At 47.3% G+C, this 21,578-nt stretch overlaps 1 long non-coding RNA gene and 1 pseudogene across 1 annotated transcript in view; both read left to right on the forward strand.

Moving 5' to 3' along the window:
- The window catches only part of LOC148002756 (uncharacterized), a 341,099-nt gene that overhangs the window by 104,427 nt on the left and 215,094 nt on the right, over nt 1–21,578 (forward strand). The gene's annotated exons all lie outside the window — the stretch shown is intronic.
- LOC148002757 (large ribosomal subunit protein uL30 pseudogene) lies at nt 4,767–15,822 on the forward strand (annotated as a pseudogene).

Consider the following 21,578-nt stretch of genomic DNA (forward strand, 5'->3'; position numbering starts at 1 on the left):
GGACAATGTCTCTTTGTTGAGGTATCGGAGACCGCACCATCGTGTGTTCATATGTAGGAATTGGCAGTCAAACTTTGTAGCATGAAGGATAGACTGGAGACTGGATTTTGGAGACTAGATCATTTGTTGGAGGTTGAGTTTTGCTTTCCAAAGTTGTGGTTTGCCCTGAAGTTACCTGTATTTTGATGCTAATTCCACTGCCCCAAGGACAGCTGCCTAGTCAAGTACTCAGAACTCAGGTGACTTCCCAAAGTTGTGGCTGTGCTCTGGTGTTAAAAAGGAGAACTTAAGGATTGTGATTAAGGATTGCCAGTGTTAAATTGACTAACTCAAACTTATTTATAATTGAGAAAAAATCAAAAAGGTAGAGATTGTTACAGGATTTACAAAGGATTGATACAGTTTGTTTATATGGAAAATTTTACTACAAACCTTTGCTCTCAAAATGAGCTTTAATATTTGGGGAGTAGCTATTGCTCCAGAAAAGGTTCAATATTCATTTTTAATATTTAAAATTAATTTTAAGCTTCTAAGGATATGTTAATTGGCTAAGTACCTCACCTTACCAGAGGACTTAGGCCTTTGTTATCCTCATTGGAGATAAAGCTTCAGTTGTGTAATACAGAATTGTAGACTAGAGTCATGGAAGTATTTTAAAAAGAAACCTAGTAAAACATATCTTATTCCAAACAGCAATTAAATTGGTTATTACAAAATACTGATATTTGGCCTATTACATATACAAATTTCAGGCAAAATTGATAATTTTACTCTTTGCATGCTTTTGTACTTCCTATAAATTTATGCATGCAACCCATAGGAAATGAGCTTACTGTATTTATAGGTGGTTCATCTAATGAAAAAGCTACATGTATGATTGGATCACTTGTTTATTCTCTTGAGTTTCCCCTGCTTCAGCACAGATTATTAATTAACTGTGGCCAGTTTTTAAAATGTTAAAAAAAAATCAAGCTTTCAATTCATATACTGATAGCCAATGTGTGGCTTATGGTTTACAGTTGATTAAAAAGTTTCCTTTTTTAGATACTACTAGCCCTCAAATTATACAATTACGTAATGCTATATTAGAGGCAGGTTTTCTACTTGAAATCAGTGAGTGATGATTTCAGTGTGAATGTCTGACAACTCACTGTCCTTTCAGTGCTCTGACTCAGACAACTAAACAAAACCATAGACCCAGCTCTTTGAAAATGGTAATAGAGTTGATAACACACCCTCTTGAAAAGAGGAAGACTCCATTTGCTTACTTTCAACTCTGCTGGCTCAGGGATTTCTAGTATGACTGAATCTGGACAATGTTTGCAGGATTTGGCATCTCTAATTAATGCTTATGTTTAGGTAAATAAAACTTGTGAGGTGCTGGAGTGATGGCTTAGTGGTTAAGAGCACTAAGTACTGTTCCTTTATAGGCCATTTAAGAACTCAAACTGGATTGCCTGGACCCCTTAGCAAGGGAGGACAATGATACCAGACAGATTATAGGCCTTACATAGGAACAGTTAGTCAAAAAAATCTCTTTATATATCCAAAACAATAATGCTGGAGACAATAATTTGGTGTAAAAGTCAATTTATAAATACAAGTGCTCAGTGTCCTCAATTTAATCCTCAAGGACTTATCTTAATAAATAATATTTTAACAATATTTTAGTAAATAAAAAAGGGGAGTTATCCCTGTATGCTAAAATATGCTCCTTTTATTTCAATTTTAAAATTTGGATGCCAAGGAACACTCTGAGTTTATGGCACCCTACAACTAGGCATACTTCTGCCTAGGTGAAATAGAAAGATCCACATATTGGCATGATCCTGTTCAGATATTTTATACGGGGAAGAGGGAATCTTTGTGTTTTTTCTACAGGATGCTACAGGAGTGTGCCAGCTGCGTGAGTGGCTGGGGAGCCATGCTGATCCTGGGAGCATGAAGATTCAGCTCTTGTGGTTCAGGTCCCTGAAGTCATTCCTCTGCCCTGAGAGGAAGATGGAAGATCCCCCCTCATCTTTTGTCATCACAGAGATTTTGGCATTGCTGCAGTCAGTGTTACCGCTGCGTGTGTCCCGCCCCACCGCCGCCTGCGCTCCAACCCTCTGTGCACTGCTGCTTGCTGTAGAAGACTGGACTCCAGCTGTTACCCCTGCCCCCCTCATTCCCCTGGTGACTCTTGCTGCCTTAACTGGTGTTGTCATCTTGCAGTCTGTAGCTTCACAGGAATGCCATCTGTGTGAAGCTGCTGTGGACTGGAGAACTCTGCCCTGGTTATGCAGATCTCAGACATGGTTCCATTGCCTGCTGGTTGTTCCAGAGAATGACCGATCCTGAACTGTCCTGGGAAAGACCTTGGCACTTTTGCTGCTATTGTAGCAGCCATTACTGCTGCAGCCATTGTGTCTGCAGTGTCTGGAGTTACCCTCCCCCCATTCTATTGTTAAGCAAGCACAGTGGGTGAAATTTCTGGAGTAGTTGCTAACAATTGGGAATTCTAAATTTTATTACAGGAGCGGCTTGACTATGGCCCTACTTGTTATGGCCCTCTGAGTTTGGCCCTAGGGCCCTTGTGCTTCTTTTCACATGTTGAGGAGAACCAGAGAGACAACTAACTAGATGAGGTGCCCACTACTTATCAGGAGAGGCTCAACTTCCACAATCTCCTAAATTATTATCATCTGGCTCCTACTTTTTCGCCCCTGGGCTCAAGTAAGAGGAATGAGAAGATGACCTGATGTAGTTTTCCTCAGCGATGGGCAACTTCCTCTGACCCTTGACCAATCTAAGACATGGTGCCTTGGGGGCGACAAGGTGATCCTATGACAGATAAGGCTGGGGTTCAAGAGGTCGATCCTAAGACAGAGGTGGCTACACCCCGTTTAAACGTGCGGGCCGGTCAAATGCTCCTCTGCCCAGTTTCTCCCCCAATAACACACACGTATAGCCCAGAACGGTGTGTTACAGCATAAGTTCATTCCTAGCCATTGGGGTGCAGTCCTAACTGCAAGAGTGGCTCGCCATGGCCGAGCTGGGCACTCTGTGAGGCATGTCTGATCTCTCTCCCCACTACTTCCACCTAATGGTCTTTTTTTAAAAAAAAAAAAGAATAATGGGGGAGATGTACAGATCCATATTGGATTTGGGCCTAGCCGCTTTTTGAACTGCATGGCTCAAAGTGACTAGGTGACTCTGGGCTGTTTGGCCACAGAGACTCACCCCTAAGATGACTGCCTTAAGTCTTAAGGGTGTTGGATAAAAGCCTCTCCCATGAATTTACAGCACAGGAAGATAACATTCAAGGGATGCCTCAGCTCCCTTAGCAGATACCTGTTACCTCCTGAATCAACACCCGGTGTCTCCACCGCCTGACCTCATCGTCTACCACCTGACCTCTTTGCCTCCAGCTATCACTACCTATATCCGCACCTCCCCCTCCTCTGTGTTTCACAAAGGACACTCCCCCTACCTGAAAGCCTTAAAAGCTGTAACATTCACCCCTAAAAACGAGACCTTGACAACAGAATCTTGCTTGGTCTCCTTCTTCTCTCGCCCCCCCATTTAGGCCCAAGGGTAGCGCCCCTTCGGGACCCTGAATAACTGGGTCCCCGCTGGCGGGGACAACTAACATCTCCCTAATCCAAATACCTAGGCAGTCAATGAGAAACAGGGTGAAAGAAATGACACCCAGCCTCCCCATCACCACCACCACCCTGCCATGAGTTGTTGGTCAGCGGATGATACTACAATAATCAAATACTTAATGGAGAAGTAGAAGAGATAGAAAAACAGGGGGGTTCATACCCTATGAAGAGAGGCCGAACTGGAGATGTGATGGTGGTGGCAGGTAAGAGAGAAGGCTCAGTTCAACAAGCTGTCATTGACCAGAGGAGTGGTATACAGCAGTCTGGAGCTTATGCTTATGCAGACTCTGCCCCACCCCTGCCCCCAAAAAACATGTTCTCTGGCACCTGACTCTGGGGAACCGCAGAGACTCAAGATAAGGGAAGGTTTACTTCCTGGATTGAAGTTCCTAGAAGGACCACTGCAGTTTGTGATATACCAGAGGCCATGTTGGTGTCTGTAGTGCATGCTGTTGCCCCAGATGGCTATGAAGCCTGAGATCCTTTGGATGTAAGCAGTGAATGCCACTGGCTGATGACTTGGTGATATCCTCTGGCTTTGCTGCCTTGGGGACCATGTTGATATAAATAGTATGAGTATCCACCTGAGGCCATGATGAGGCCCCAGGTCCATGTAGCCTCTGAGGACCAGATACAGACAGAGGCTGTGTTGGTGTCTGTGGTCCCATCTAAGGCCATGCAGATGACTGTGGTCTGGGCTGCTGCCTGAAGCCATGTTGATGTCTAAGGACCTTGCCAAACTGGCTTCACCCCTTACCAGCCATCTCATGACAGTGTGGTGGCCCAGCAGATGCCCCAATCCAGATACCACCCAAGGCCCAGATCCAGGGCTTTGAGTTGGCCCACCCTGACATCTACCCCATCTAGGAGCTGCTAGAGTGAGTGAAAGGCCAGTTCTATGAAATCATAATGGTAGGATCTCCATGTCTCTGGGCAACAGCAGGATACTCCTCTCTGCAAAGGTCCTATAGTGGAATCCAGAGAACTTGAACCAGTCCAACAACTCATTGCAATGAACATTTGCAAGCAAAGCTATTTAGGCAAAGGGTTATGCTGCTGACATAGTGCAGCTGCCAGTGCCACTGTGACAAACCAATACGTGATGGAGAGGGAAGAAAGATGGAGGTGCCCAGTGGTGGGTACAAGGTGGAACTGAAGAACAACACCAGTGGTGGGTACAAGGTGGAACTGAAGAACAACACCAGTGGTGGGTACAAGGTGGAACTGAAGAACAACACCAGTGGTGGGTACAAGGTGGAACTGAAGAACAACACCAGTGGTGGGTACAAGGTGGAACTGAAGAACAACACCAGTGGTGGGTACAAGGTGGAACTGAAGAACAACACCAGTGGCAGATGGGAGAGTAGGCTGTGGCTGACAGAGGTCACTGCCTAGAGGGTTGGCAAGGTTTCGTTGTTGTTGTTATTTTCTTTTGTGGGGAGGTTACAAGAGTGGGGCAGACATGGGAAGGACTGGTAAATCAGTGGGATTGGAGTGCATGTTGTGAAATTCCCAAAGACTCAATAGAAAAGATTATATTGGGAAAAGGAAGAAGAAAGGAGAAAATTACCAGGTCAGTCACAGACTAAGAAGCAACCATTCAAGAGCCAAGGACAGAACCCTAATCTCCAGGCATAGCAAGAAGTGAAGATCTATCTTTCTGCTGCAACGGTGACAGGACGTCAGCCTTTGGGCTATGCATGTGCTGTCACCCTCCGAGATGGCATGACCCCATTCAGGCTCCGTGCAGCCTGAAACCCCATCAGACTGTTGGTGATCCAAAACCCCAGCTTTAAAACGAGAGATAAATAACTATTACTTGTCCCCAAAAGAAGAGCCTATCTTACGATCCAACTGTTCTGTAAATAAAGGAGCTCCCTGCAGTGGGTGAAGGACTGTGTGCCTTTGCCCCCCAAGGTCATAAAGTAGAAGCTAATTCTCAGTACGTGACCATTTGAAGGCAGGACATTAGGAGATAATTAGTCAGGGCAGGGGGTGGTGGGCATGAACCAGAGTCCTTACAAGAAACACCAGAAAGTTTCCTTGCCCCTCCCACCATGTAAACCCACTGATAAGATGGTGCTATTTATGGGCCAGCAAATAGGACCTATCATACCCTAAATCTGCCTGAATCTTAGAGTTTTGCCACCAGGACTGTGAAAAATACACTCATGATGTTTAACAAACATTCACTCCATAATACGTTTTAAATGGTTTTAGCATATATTCATCATGCCCTCTCTCTTTCCTAGCCTCTTTTTATGACCCATTGAGTTTTATGACCCCCCCTAAACAATACAGGCAGTCACCACTGTCATTGGCTGCCCACCCGGCCTAGAGGGTAAGACCCTATTGTTGAAGATACCTCATGTTCCGATTACAGATTGGGGGATTCTCTTGTAGCATCTTAAATGGACCCAAGATGCTTCCCAACCCAAATGACTGCAGCACCATAAATGAGGAATTCCCAACTGCTGACCGGCAAGGGTCCTTTAAAGACAAACTTGGTCCTCCTGAAACCTCTGCCATTGTTATCCTAATTTAACAAGTGAGGGAACCAAGACCTTGATGAGGATAGGAGCTGAGCCAAGGTCACCCAGCAGTGAGCAAGTGACAGAAGCTAGGCAGCTTCTTCTACTGAGCCATGCCATCTCCCCAGGTCACATTTCAAAGCACGTGTAGATGAAGACTCAAATGTGGGCGCTCCTCCAACGTCTGTCCTCCGCAGATTCCGTCTGTCCAGGATCATTTTACGGCTTCCGCCCTTTATGCCACAAGGCTTCGTTTTCTACTTAAGTCGGGATTTTAATTTACATAATTTTTATTGTGAGAGAAGCCTGCAGCGAGCACAGTCCAGGGATCTCAAGCACAAAGAGAATAAAAGGAAATAGAAAGATCAATAATGTGATTGATGTTCATTTTTTAAAAAGCCAACTCTCAAGCCGCCTTCCTTCTACAGCTTTTAACTTAATTAACCCAGCAAGAGCGCTGCGGAGGGCAGAACGCTGGTCTCATTGGCACGGCTCTGACGGTCTGTTCCTTGTGGTCAGCTTCTGCAACGTCTGACGTGAGTGGATGGTCTGTGATGTTCTTCCCAATGCAAAGGCACAGAGCCCCGCCCCTCAGCAAGAACAGGAGGCTGCAGCCCCTAATTCAGATTAGTGGGAATCACAGGGATGGGTCCATCAAACCACATCAGGTCCAAAATGCAGTTCTGCCTGTAGCCGGCTCAAAGCCGAGAGCTCCTTTATCTCACAGGTAGCTAAGGACTTGCCTCTGGGCCTCTTTTGTTCCTCTAAGCCCTGATTCTTTGATGTGGCATAAAGATGGCTTCCCCAAAATGGCGGTGTAACTGGGATCTTGATCTGGACTTCTTGTGTCCCAGGACTTTGTGACTGTTGTTAGCACGGTTCAGATGGCACACACAGCTCCTCAGACAGACGGAGCTTGCTATGGGGCAAGTCCATTCTCCACACATAAGTGAAGACAGTATCCAACAGGATCACTGTCCCATCTACACTCTCCGCAGGCTGTAGATGTGTTCTAAGATCTCTAGAATGGAGCTTTTCCTGTTCCAGGTGATCGACAGCTCTATTTGGATTGTCTCTTACAGGAGGGGATCATGGTGTGTCTTTGTAATCAGACAGTGTCCTGTTAGCTAACCTGGTGGCACATATCAGTGACCCTATCACTCAGGAAATGGAAGCAGGATCTGTTTAAGGCCAGCCTGGGCTACATTGAGCCTTTCTCAAAAAAGGAAGGGAAGGCAGGCAGGCAGGTAGGCAAACCACCGTGAAGGCTTAGGTTCCTGGGATCAAGTTTGGATAGTTATCTATTCATGGCCTCCCAAGCAGCCTGGGATATCAAATCTCCTTCTAGGGCCAGAGATATGACTCCGGCCCATTCTTCCAGTGGAAATTAGAATCCTGATGTGGAGCTCTTTGGTTTATGTGCTGTTGGCCAGGAGAGGTCCAGCACCAACATCTCCCAATCCTGCTATAGAGGGCCATCTTTGGAAGCAGGTAGGAGCTATGAAAAGACAAGGACCTGGGGCCAGAGACCTGTCCCCTGTCCAGCCTCAAGACTTGGGAAACCCACTGAGCTTGTGAACAACTTCTGAAGCCTCGTCTGTGAAACACCCAGGAAAAGTCTGCTTGCAGGTGAGCTGGATGATGTTCTGAGCACAGTGCTGTCTGCACCTGACACGGAACAACCTGCCTGTAGCAGGGATCTTATCAACTGCCTTCCATGAAGACACCCGTCCCCTGCCCGGCTTACCTTTATTTCTAAGCTGACTCAGTTTAGAAGACATGTGACACATAAACTGTGTCAAGGAGCTCCATAATCTGTACAGGGCTGTACCCCCAGTTCTTGGCATCATTCTACACAGATGAGGGATGACAGTCTCATCAGGCAATGGAGAACTGAGTGGCAATGTAAACAGTTTCAAAACATTTCCTGGTATCACCATCCTCTGGTATGGTTTAATAAGTGGGGTTTTGTGGCTGGGATGAAGCACTTGGGAAAAGGGTTTCTTTGGACTCACGATTTAGAGAGTTTAGTCTGAGGTCATCTGGATCCATTGCTACAGGCCTGACCTAAGGCAGAATGTCACTGTGGAAAGGTGGGGCTCACCTCATGGAGATAAGGACCCAGAGAGAAAGAGTGCCTGGGGTGTCAGGGGGCTTCCTCTGTCATCCACTATGATGCCATCTAGATGCCAGCCTGTAGAACAATGCTGCCCATATTCCAAGAACCCTCACAGACACCCAGAAATGTGTTATCAATCGCCTGAGTGCCTCTCAATGCAATCAGGCTGACAATCAATGTTAACCACCACAGATCTGAAGAGAGGCTTCAGTCAGTAAGACGTTTGCCTTACATACACAAAGATAGGACTGTTAGAGTTCACGTAAAATCTAAACATGGTATCATGTGCTCACTGGCCAGACTAGTAGGCAAATCCAGGTCAGTGGGAGACCCTGTCTTGAAATAGCAAGATAGACAATGCCCAGGAATGACAGTCTAGGTTGCCCAATGCACACTTGCATACACACACACACACACACACACACACACACACACACATCTGTATATACATATGCAGATACCCAGGTACATGTTCTGCTTAAATTAGCCTTAACCAACCTAAGCCAGGTCAAACTAAAATTAGTGGAGTTGAAGTGAGTTAAGCAAAACCAAGTTGGGGGCAGGTGTCTCTCAGGACTGAAATGCTTGGACAAGTGTGGAATTGTAGCCAATGGGTTGGAGACGAGCAAAGGATACAAAGTTAAGAATCCACTGCCTGATGCATCAGGCAAAGCAAGAACCTGAGAATCAGACAAGTTGCCTCTTAACTTTGCAACAACTGTTTAATTTGGGGTAAGTTACTTCTGAGGAACTCGGTGGCCTGGTCTGCAAATGAATGGTGATAGTCACAGCAACCATCATGACATCACCGGAAGGAATATTAGAAAGTGTCAGACGTGGTGCCGGCACCACTCCTCCCTGTTACTATCTGTCAGCAGGTGATAAAGGAGAAAGAGGGACTTGCACCGTGACACTGAGGGCTGCCAACACACGCCTGGATGCTCTGCTTGTGCCGTCCCAGCTGGTTTGCAATGGTTCTTGAATTTCTGTCCAGGCTGTTCGTGTTTTTGCTTTTATATGCCAGTGTCTAGAAGGAACAGATGCACAATCTCATGAATGCGAGGACAAACGCTTTGTTGCCACACAGCAGGCTGAGCCACTACACATACATGGCGTGTGTCCGATATATTGTTTTCATAACTCCGTTTGAAGCTGTCATTACACTTTTGTACAGAGGAGCAACCCAAAGTGCACTTCATTTTCCCAAGTGTCTGAGCACAGATCTGGCTTTGCAGGGCCTCTGTCCTCCACTGCTTGGCCTTCTTGAATCACACACGGACTCACTTGAGGGATAAGGCTGAGACTAAATACACATAGCTTTGAGGCTCTTTGAGCCTCCATATCTATGGTTCTCTTCCTTGCATGGTACATTCCACAAACTGGCCTGATGCACCCTAGTCAGCGCCCAGGGGCCTCCAGGATAATATATAGGCTCTGCTCACAATCTTCTGGAGGTTATTCAGGGCCAGCCTTGAGCTGTTATCACCTCACTGACAGCTTTTTGTATACTCAGGCATACCCGAATGTGTGTAGGTATATGTGTGTGAAGGTGCATGTAGAGATGTGTGTGCAGGCATGTAGAGGTCAGCCTCAGTTGTCATTCCTTACTCACTGTCTTGCTTGATATTTAAGACAGTGTTTCTCACTGGTCTGGAACTTGCCAGTCAGCACAGTCAAACATCTGCCTATCTTTGCCTTCTAAGCACTGGGATTGCAAGCATGAATCACCCAACCCAGCTGTTTGGGTTGGGTTTTTTGGGGGGGGGTGTTCTTTTTTTATTTTATGTGGACTCTGGGTATCAAGCCCGGGTACTGACGCTTGCTAGACAAGCGCTTTACCGACTGAACCGTCTCCCCAGTCCCCGAAGGTTTATTAGTTCTGACTTGCTGCAGTGTGCTGCAGATCTACCAGAAGCCAAGCCTCCTTAGCATGGGTAAGCTGCAGCCGCTGTCTCTGCCTGTCATCCTGCACCCCCATCCCTTACCTTACTGCTGAAGGCCTTTTCTTGTCTGCTAAAGAGATTGACAGGAACCCAGAATGGGTTCACTTGGCAACACAAAAGCCAGTCAGAACTGGAGACACCCTGAGTGTCACCCAAACACTGAGGTCTTTAAGTGTTGGGCCCTGACCATGTAACTCTGACCAGAGGTCCTCAGTCTCCCTAATGCTGCAATGCTTTAATGTAGTCCCTCGTGTCGTCGTGACTTCCAACCTTAACGCCACTTTTGTCGCCACTTCATAACTGCAATTTTGCTACCATTATGAATGGCATTATAAATATTTTGTGAGATCGAGGTTTGTCAAATGGATTGAAAACCACTGACCTAGACTATGTTAGACACACGTGGGAGTATGTCTAACATGGTCTAATTGTGGGTGTTAATATCCACTGGATGACTCTCTCAGCTAACACAATAAGTAGGGCATTTTGCAGTGATCTTATTTCTTAATCTCTGTGATTAGAACATGAAATGCGTCCCCACAGGCCCATGTGTCTGGGCTTTTGGTATCCAGCTGATGAGGTGACTGTAGGGGGTAGTGGAGCCTTTAAGAGGTGGGTCCTAACGGAAGAAGTGACCTGAGGAGCCTGAAGTGTTGTAGCCCAGCCCTACTTTCTTTCCTATTCCTCTCTGCTTTCTAGATTGCAGAATCATGAACGAGCTGTTCCACACAAAGCTCTGTGCCTAACTCAGCACAGAGAGCAACAGGCTACTCTGACCTATAGCAGCACCTACTGATCTTCCCAAAACCTAGAAGGACCTGGGAGTCACAGCATCTTGCAGATGAGCAAACTGGGGCTTCTGAGGCAAGAGCTGAGGAACAGCTCTCTCTATCACGGTGCTTGGGCAAGCATTGCCCATCTCAGCAGAGGAGAACCTGCTGGCATCTGGCAAGACGGTGAGTGAGATCATGAGCTCCAGGAGGGAACTGGACATGGAGTCAATGCAGGTGACTTGGCAACAATCGTCTCCAGGTCCATAAAGAGCTGGTCACCTCACAGAAGGCACACTAGTGACCAGTTAACAGGAATACCTTCCATACCACATGCATTGTTTTATGTGAGTGGGGTGTGTGTGTGTGTGTGTGTGTGTGTGTGTGTGTGTGTGTTCACCCTAGTACATATGTGGGAGCCAGCGGTCACCCTCAGCTGTCGTCCGTCAGGCACTGTCCACCTTACCTGAGGGATAGGGTATTATTTGGAGCTCACTGACTTTTCTTGACTGGCTGTCCCAGGGTCCTCCTGTTCCCACCTCCTCTGGGGCTGCAAGCTGGAGGTGTGACCTTGCATGCCTTGACCAGTTCAGCCAAGGAGAAAGTCCTCGTGAAAACAGAACGGTTGAGTTGCCTGTGGACGCACAGAGAGGTAGCAAAGACAGGCACCATTTGCATACAGCCCTGCCGAGTCTGTTCCACTAAAGAGCTTGTTCCTCAGCTTGATTGGACCCCAGCTCTTGCTAGAATCTCCCAAGTGAAACAGAGATAAACTCTGTGCAATGGTAACTCTTGTGATCTATGAAGGAAATAAATCAAGAGGTGACATTTAACAGATCATGGTGACCAATACTTCCCTATGAGACAGGCAGAAAACTAGGTGATTAAAAACGCAGGCTCCATATTTTGGGATGTGATTGCATGTGTTTACATGTTTCACCGTGACAGAGAGGAGCAGCATCAGCATTTCTGAGGCACCTACTTTGCATGCGGATTATAACGAACCCAGCATGTGGCACAAACAAGGCCACCCTGCCCTTCCCTGGGGACTGCTGGTGGCTGTTTATCCAGAGAGTCAGAATGAATTGCTACTTTTCCTATTTGCCAAAACAAAACAACAACAAAACCCTCAGGGAAAACTTTCAGCAGAGGAAGGAGTCCTGGGGTGATCTTGTGTTTTCCTACCCCTTGGGTCAGTCCCCAGATGTCCAGGGTTTATACTGACTTGGTTGTGCAACCCTGAGATGATGATGAATGCTCATTGTCAGCTGTGCAGGATCTAGAATCACCTAGGAGACAAACCTCAAGACACAACTGTGATGGGGTTTCTGAGATCAAGTTATTGAATGTAGAGAGACCCACACTGACTGAAGTTTCCTCCCATAACCTGAGATCCAGGACTGAATAGAAAACAGAGAGTGAGCTGAGCACCAGCATATCTCTCTCTCTCTCTCTCTCTCTCTCTCTCTCTCTCTCTCTCTCTCTCTCTCTCTCTCTCTCCTGGCTGCAGAGGCAAGGTGACTACCTGCCTCAGGCTCCTGCCACCATGTTTTCCCCTCCACGATGAGCTGCACCCTCAAACCATGAGCCAAAATGAACTCTTCCTCCCAAGTTACCATTGGCAGTTATTTTGTCACAGGAGCAAGAAACCAACTAGTCCTGTCCATTAGTCCCTCTGCAGCTTCTAAAGGGAAGGAGGCGCACCAGCCCTGGACCAGAGTTTCATCTCCGTGCAGATACTGTTCCACCCTCCTCCTCTACTGTTCCCTCTCTGGGGCAGGGAAACTGAGGCCAAGCAGAGGGAACAAGCAGTTTTCCCCAGGGTCATCACTAACAGGCTAGAATGCCTGCCCAGGCTCACTGCCTGTAAAGCCCAGGTTGTCACCAACACAATGCCAACTGTTGGTGCAATGAATTTCTCCATGTGTTCAGCAAGCATAAGTACCAGAGCATGAGGCGTCCATTAGCAATTTGCCCAACCATAGGGTGTACTCATGAAAATGCCCACCAGCTCTTTAGACCACTTCCCACACCTAGGCCCACACCATCACTTCTGTCACCCATGTTGGCAGTGATGACACCATCCTCTCTGGGCCCAGTCTTTCTGAAGACACCCTTAGGAAGCCACTAGCAAAATGATAGTAGAGGAGGTTTGACAGGATGTGCTCTACACAGCCGCTTACAAGAGCTGACAGTGCAGATCGCTTCCCAAGTCTGTGTCCTGTGTTGTGACATTGATTGCTCTGCACTGACCATGGTGGGAGCATTTATGCCTCAGAGCTAGACCAAGGTCGCACACCAGAACCCTTCCTGCAGAAAGCTCCTTCAACAGCACATTGCTGCCCAGCTGCCTCTCCTTATCTCAACCTGGCTTTTTACAACCTCTGGGACCAGCTTTAGCACTCCTCGTTTCACAGTGTGGAACAGGTCTAGCCAAGGTCGCACAGTAGCCAGAGCAGAGCTGGGATATCAGCTCCATCCTGCGCCCTGTGAAGAGTAACTCTCAGAGCTCTCTGCATCTGCAGAAGATTATCATTCCTGTCACTGCCCTGGCTGCCCGGGAGACAGAGCCAATGAACCTGAACAGCTGCCGTCCAGCTGGCTCCAGGGCAAGCAATCTCAGAGCTACCCAGGGTGGAATCCCCAAGCCTGGCTTACTTCTCATCAGCCAAGAACCCTTACAATGCATGCCCCTAGCAGTACCCACATGATATCACCGTCTCGGCCTGCCCCAGAGACTGATAGCTTTCTTTCATAACACCAGAGTCTGCTCACAAGGGGCTCCAACATGCTTTTATAGGGTCGTAACTTATTTTTCTCCTAACACACCTTTAATTAATTCTTTGAGAATTTTATACCATTTGTTTTTATCATATTCACACACACACACACACACACACACACACACACACAAACACACACACAGAGGCACACATCAGATCTACCCCTGTTTCCTACGCTTCCGACTTTGTGACCAATATGTGCAGTCCAAACAATTGGGTTGGGTGGGTGGTCATCTATGGGAGTGTGGTCAACCTACCAGGGGCCACGTACTTAAAACTGACTCTCCCTCTCCAGAAAATGTGAACTGCCTACTTCCACTTTGCTCAACCAGGATGACACTTAGCTGAGTTCTAAATACGTATCCCACAGGTAAGAGACTACCTCGTCACCAAGAAGCGTCTGTTCACACCAGAAGAAAAGCCATTACAGAAAGCCACTGCTAACTGAAATGCAGAGGACTGGCTGTGTGTGCTCAGCCCAAAGTGATGCATCTGAATGCGACCCTTACACCTAAGGCTTGGGAGCACCGAGGAAGAAAAAAGACGTTAAGAGAAGATCAGGAGACTGTGAGGAAAGAGGAGGAAGAGAGACGTCATGCCTTAGGAGTGTGTAGGACGGAGAAGTAGATCCGCCATGTAAAGGAGCCAAGAGAACGAGGTCCAGAGGACTGCTCAATGGGTCAAAAGCAGCCAAGAAGGAACACAGAAATTAGTCAGTAGTAACTCGGAGTTATCTGTGGGAGGTTGATCCTAGCAGCATGGAGGGTAGGCAGCTGCCCAGCTAGTGTGCTATTTAAGATATATTAAAATATAAAGGCTGAAGAAAAAGAGTGAGAAGATCGGAATGACAGCTGGAAGATCATGTCTTCTAGACGTGGCAGGGAAGCTACACCCATGAAATCACAACAACATGGCTGCCTAAACATGGCGTGAGCAACAGCACTAGTTGACATGCCAACATGGATGCAGGAAGAGCTAAGGAAATTAAAAGCTGCTGAGAGAGGTGAGAAAGGAAAATGAGAATTACTCTTCCCTCGAAATGAGCACCCTAAATAATTATTCAATCCCAAGTGGTCAGCCCTAAAAAGTTATATATACAAGCAACACTAAACGGACCCAGCAGATTGCATTTCTATATTTACGTGCATATATGTGTGTGTGCAAGTAATGGTGATAATTAAAGAATACGAGACCATAAATTTGAAAGGAACCCAAGGCTTGAGGAAAAAGAAATTATATTTTAAATAAAGAATAAAATATCCTCTCTTTTTCCGGCTGGAACCAGAGAGGCTGTACCAGAGGAGAAAAAGAAGGTTCCCGCTGAGCCAGAAACCCTTAAGAAAAAGCGAAGGAATTTTGCAGAGCTGAGAGTGAGGCGCCTGAGGAAGAAGTTTGCCCTGAAGACACTGTGAAAGGCAAGGAGGAAGCTCATCTATGAGAGGGCAAAGCACTCTCACAAGGAGTGCAGACAGATGAACCGGACTGAGATTCGCATGGCTAGGATAGCAAGGAGAGCTGGGAACATCTGTGCGCCCGCAGAACCAAAATTGGCCTTTGCCATCAGAATCCGAGGTATCAATGGAGTGAGCCCAGGGGTGCGCAAGGTGCTACGACTGCTTCATTTTCACAGATCCTCAATGGCACCTTTGTTAAGCTCAACAAGGCTTCGATTAACATGGTGAGGATTGTGGAACCGCACATTGCATGGGGGCACCCCAGCCTGGAGTCAGTAAATGAGCTCCTCTACAAGCGAGGCTATGGCGAAATCAATAAAAAGCAGATAGCCTTGACAGATAATTCCTTGATTTCTCGATCTCTTGGTAAATTTGGCATCATCTGCATGGAGGATCTAATTCATGAGATCTATACAGTTGGGAAATGCTTCAAGGAAGCAAATAACTTCCTGTGGCCCTTCAAACTACCTTCCCCACAAGGTGGAATGAAGAAAAAGACACCTCACTTTGTAGAAGGTGGAGACGCTGGCAACAGGGAATAGCAGATAAACAGGCTTATTAGACGGATGAACTGAAGTGTCGCCCATGGTAATTTTATAATCTGGTCAGTTAATAAACAGTCACAGCTCGGCAAATTAAAGAAAATAAATAAATTAATTAATTAATATAAATAAAATTTTCAAGAATTTAAAAAATGCGAGACCTCAGATCAATAACTCAATGGTGCACCTTGAGGCCTTGGAAAAACAAGAACAAGCAATATCCCCACCAAAAAAGTGGATGGGAAGAGATTGTGAAAATCAGGATCTTAATTGTGTCGCTCAAAATTCATCAGCCAAGCATAAAATGCGACTAGCAAGTATTGATTCGTATCTTCTTTGTGTCTACAAACACTTATGAATGTTGGTAGATACTTTTCACATTATCACTGCAACAAAATTTCTGACCAAAATGGCCTAAAGACAGGGTTGTTTGGGCTCACAGTTTCCAAGGGCTCTGTCCATGGTGCCTGGATCCCGTACACTCAGGCAGAATATAGCACTGACAGGAAAGTGTGGCAGAAGATGCTGTCCACCTCCTCACAGGTAGGAAGCAGACAGTGTACCCTTGGGATCCAGTTCTCAGCAGGTATGACAGGGTGGTGGCAGGGAAGAGATTGCAGAAAAGCTAAAGATTAGAGTAATTGCTAGCACCCTTCCTGTGGCCTCCTTTGAGGGAAATCTGTTCTGGCTCGTTGGTCAGTAGGGAAACTGCTGTGGTTGGCCTGCACGGGAAAGCAGAGCAATCAAGAGACAGAAAGAGACGTGCATCTGCACGGCTAGATTAGGGGTCTAGCTCTTACTATGTGGCTGAGAAGCATCTTTGTGACCTGGTTTTAAGAAGTGGGTAGGAGCTCATCCCATTGGAAAAGAGAGCATGAGAACTTCTCAGCTCCGAAACAGAAGACTGTGGCTGTGTGGGCGTTGTCCTGGGAGTCTGTGTGAAGAAGGAAACCTGAGGCAGGAGATCCAATGAGGGATAAGAGCATGCATCAACATGAGGAGCCGAGTTTGGATCCCAAGTACCCATGAGAAAAACCAGGCATCACGCTATACACACCTCTAACCCCATCACTGTGGAGGGCAAAGACGGGAGGGTGGCTGGAGCTTGCTGGCTGCCAGCCTTGCTCCACAGTCTATGAGAGAGCTTGTCTCTAGGGAATAAAATACAGAGTGACACCAACACTCAACTCTACACACACATGCACACACACACACACACACACACACACACACACACACACCAGGGTATGTGTGCTAAGCATTGAGCTAGCCACTGGCCCATTTGCCATTTTGCAAGAACAAGAGTATTCACTACAAGAAGTAAGACTGGGGAGCAAATCAAAAGGCAAGGTATGGAGACCATCGGCGCTCCATTGGGAATGTTGAGTCCTCCCCTAGGCCAGCAGGCTTCACGACTCTGAATCACCAGGGTAAGGAGTAGGGCATAAGAGAGCAGAGTCTCAGAGCAGCTTGGCCTTCACAAGGTGACTTGTAAATGTCTAAAGCCACGTGAATGTTGCGCCTTCCTCTGTAACTCATCGGCATTTGCTGTTATCATATAAATCTGCTGAGCCTTGAGCTTCAGACCATCAACACCAAGTAATGGGTGCTACAGAGCTGGTTGGAGCAGCAGGACATGTCCTGGAGAAGCGTTTGATGCAGGAGGTGCTCCAGGCAGAGGTTAGATGCTCCTTCTGAGGCCACACCACAAATGTGATCTTTCTCATTTGGTGAACGAAGCTTGAAGAGTCAGTCAGGTTACACAGCTGTGGAGCATCTTGCACTCCAACCCCTTCACCCCAGAGCTGAGCGCATCTCCGTCCTAGATGAAGGAGGCTACGTTCTGCACTCCGTAGCAGAGCCAAGAACTCTTAAGGGCTGCATGCCCCAACCCTGCTTCACAGGACCTCCACCTGAGCCCCCACTCTGGCCTTACACAGAATCACGCCTGTAGACTCACAGCTTCCTCTCTGCTGCCCCAAGGAACCTTCTCAGCACTGAGGTGGAAGCAAAGGTGCAGTTGCTATTTGTGGTGGGCAAGCTTTATCCGAAAAGGCTGCTGGGATACATCTGAGGCCTTTCAAGCCCACTCATCTGGGCCATTATAACTCAAAGCAGCCATAGACAATACATCCAAAAAGAGACATAAATGTGTTTTAAAATTTTATTCATGCAACTGTGGAGATGAATGTGTCAGTAAGCACTTGTCTGGTAAGAGTGGAACCCTGACAGTGGATCCCCAGAAGCAATGTTAGAAGCCGCCATATTGGCACATGCCGGAAATCCCGGTAGGAGCAAGGTGGGAGACAGAGACAGGGGGATCCCCGGATGCTCATAAGCCAAGCTATCCTGGCCTAAATTCCAAGCCAATGGAATCTTGTCTCAAACAAAGATAGAAGACTCCTCAGAACTGACAGCTGAGGTTGTGCACTGACCTGTACACTCCTGTGTGCACATGCACACGTGCACACATGCTCACACACACCACACACAAAGGCACACATATACTATCCACAGCAATCCTAATTCCAGTGAACACTTAGTCCTTGATCAGGACACACCGGATCTGCTCTCCCACAGATGCCAATCTGGCCATGGCCACAGCAGGCCTGTGAGTCTGCCCTCCTCACTTGCCACTCAGACTCCATCAGCATCACACTAGCCACAAGCAAGCCGACCTCCAAGGAGGAAAGGCATCCACCCTGGGGAATCATGGGTCACCTCTGAAAATGGTGTGAGGAAGAGTGATGATAAGATTTGGAGACCCATGAGCCACTGCTGAGAAGAGTTCAGAGAAACGGAGCACTGTCATGCTGCGGGAGCAAGTCTGTGATTTTAATGTGTCGGCTACAAAGAGGGACCAACTAGGCACTGAAGAGACATTGGAGAAGGAGCAATGGGGGAGCCAGGGTACGGACCGTGAGGCTTCCTCCTGCTCTTTGTCTCTCCACCTTGACTTGTTCTAGTTGAAACTTTTTCTGAAGCCAATGCTGTGACACCAACAGTGCACCTGCGAGTGCCAAGCCAGCTCCTGGCACCGTGAGGACAGTGTTGAGGGGGTGGGGCTGCTCCAGCTCATATCTCTTCCCTGGAACTGAGATCAAAGGAGCCAAACAACTTGTCCAGAGTTCCAACAAAGCAAGCTCAGTGATGCAGCTAGAGCACACATGCTCACACACATGCTCACACACACATGCTCACACACACATGCTCACACACACACAATCACTCACACACACACTGGCCAGCCCACCCAGGGCATGTGAATTCACTCACTCTAACACCCTGTGTCTTTTCCTAACACTGCAATGAAGGAAGAAATAAAAGTCCATCTTCGGACATCTCGTCTTGGCAGACACAGAGATAGATGCTTCAGCTGCTCAAAATCATCCACCCTTCGATTTGTTTCCCAACAAGGTAACACACAAGGTTGTTAGCACAAGGTCCCCAAGCCAAATACCTCCCAATTCTGAAGGCCAGAAGCCCCAGAGCAGCTCTCAGGGGGCATCCCACTTTACCTCTTCCAGATCCTGGTAGCTTCAGACATTCCTTATCCACCCTCATCCTCACATAGCTCCCTCCTCTCCTGTGCTTGTCTCGTTTCCTCTTGAGAGCAGAACCCAAGGCCAATCTCATTAGACTACAGCATGTTCTACCCCATTCTGACTTTTTCTTCAAAGTCTCAGGTAGCCAGGTTTTCCTCAGACTTACTGAATAGACAACAATGACACTGGACTCCTGGTTTCCCTGCCTCGACCTCCTAATCACTGGGATTTCAAGCAAGCATCACCACGCCCAGTTTAGGAGAAGCCAGGGTCTCACCCATGCTGTACAAGCATTCCACTAACTGAGCTAGATCCTCAGCCACCCCATGACTCCGTCTTACTCACAGCTACTCAGGTCCTATTTCCAAATGAAGCCATATCTGCACGTCCTTAGAATTCAGATGTCAGGACACAGTTTAACCCGTCACAAAACTACAAACCCATTCTCTTTTTTAAACTGTCAAGCACTAATTCTCAGAGAAGCTTAGTAACTTATGAAAAAAATCACATAGCCAGAACATAGCAAGCCAAGGCTAAAGTTTCCCCAGAACCTTGAGTTCTCCCCTCTTTTGCAACTCTCTACCCATCCCCATCCCCCACCCCCACCCCTCACCCCCCCACCCACCCCCTCCCAAGTCAACCTGCAGGACTGAAGCCCAGAGGCTCCACCTGCCACCAGCCCAGGTTTTCTTCCCATCAGGAAGCTTTCTTTGTAGAACGGTGCAGCCCCCTGAAGGCAATGAGCTGTCACAGGCCAGCCCTAGGGCAGAGGACCCACCAGCCTGCAGCCCCAGTCCACAGAGCCAGACCAGAAGCGTGACACTGACAAACCGCCCTCCCGCCTCTCTGACGGTTCTCAGAGCAAGCTTATAAGAGTCAATTAGGAATCCTGAAACATGGAGATCTTGGCATTGCCTCCTGAAAGAACCAAAGAATTACAAACACAGGAAAAACACAAATCTACAAACGAAGAGAAAAGCAAACACAGGCACCTCCTTCAATGTTGGTGCTCCATAGGAAGGCTGTTCTAATGGTCGCCCTGAGAGTGACAGACTGATGTCCCTGAAGGCTCCAGAGAAGGCAGCCTTGCTGGTGTCAACACAGAGGTTCTAGAGGGAGGGTGAAGAGAACTAGCATACTGATCATTATTATTTTAATGGCTTTCCCTGTGCTATTCCTCACCCCTCTCCCACTGGGCTCCCCACCTCCCTTCTCATACCCTGCTCACAGCAGCTTCTGGCTACCTATGCAGAACCCACCTACCCCATATCGATCTCCCGAGTGGACTGCTTCTACCACCAGGAGCTAGGAGATGGATATGTAAGACCTTGGGCCATCTTGTAACCTCTTTGGGGCTCCAGCTGCTGGCCATAAGTCAAGTAGTTATGGCAGTCACTGGAGGCTGGGATGAAGTCATCCTTGAAAAGCTCTCAACATGGCTCCTGAGACGCACCAACTCTCACCAGCTCCCTTCCTTGTTGGCCCCACCCGGAGTGTTTGAACATGGACTCTATAGTTAATTCTCACCCTTGTAGGCCACCTCTGCCAGTGCCTTGTCCCCTCCTGCCTGCAGCAGAGGTTGACTTGTTGCTATCCTGTCATTTGCTGAGACAAAGACACAAGTCCTAAGGCGACCTGGACTCATCGGTCTTCAGGGACTACAGAGCAAACAGCCCAACATTCTGACCTCAGCTCCTAAACTTGTTAAGCCCTGGCTCCTTTTCCTTGAGGGGATAGGAAGAGGGTTCTCTGCATCCTAAGACAGACTCAAATTTGCTATGTAACTGAGAAGTACCTTAAGATTCTGTTCCTCAGGCCCCACCTCCTGAGCTCTGACTGTCAAATCAGTAGCTGCAGGAGCTGAAGCAGTAGCTCAGAGGGTAACATCACTGGCTGTTTTTCCAGATGGGCCATGGTTTGATCCCAGCACTGACTTGGTGGCTCACAACCACGGGCAACTACAGTCCCAGGAGATCTACTGCCCTGTTATGACTCTCAGGGGTACTATAGGCCCAGAGAGCACAGATACATATGCAGGAAAATATTCACACACAAAATAATGAAACAAACATTTTAATTAAAAAAATTAAAATAATAGCCACTAGCCAAGTGACATTAGTGGATTTAAATTCATTAAGATAAGAAGAATACTAAAAATCCTTTTCTAAGTTACACAAGCCATGTTTTCAAGTTTCCTGGATTGGTCAGCCTTCTGTCATTAGGGCAAAATATCTGAGAAATTCA

This window comes from Rattus norvegicus, chromosome 10 (assembly GCF_021556685.1).
Source record: "Rattus norvegicus strain SHRSP/BbbUtx chromosome 10, alternate assembly SHRSP_T2T, whole genome shotgun sequence".
Taxonomy (NCBI): Eukaryota; Metazoa; Chordata; class Mammalia; order Rodentia; family Muridae; genus Rattus; species Rattus norvegicus.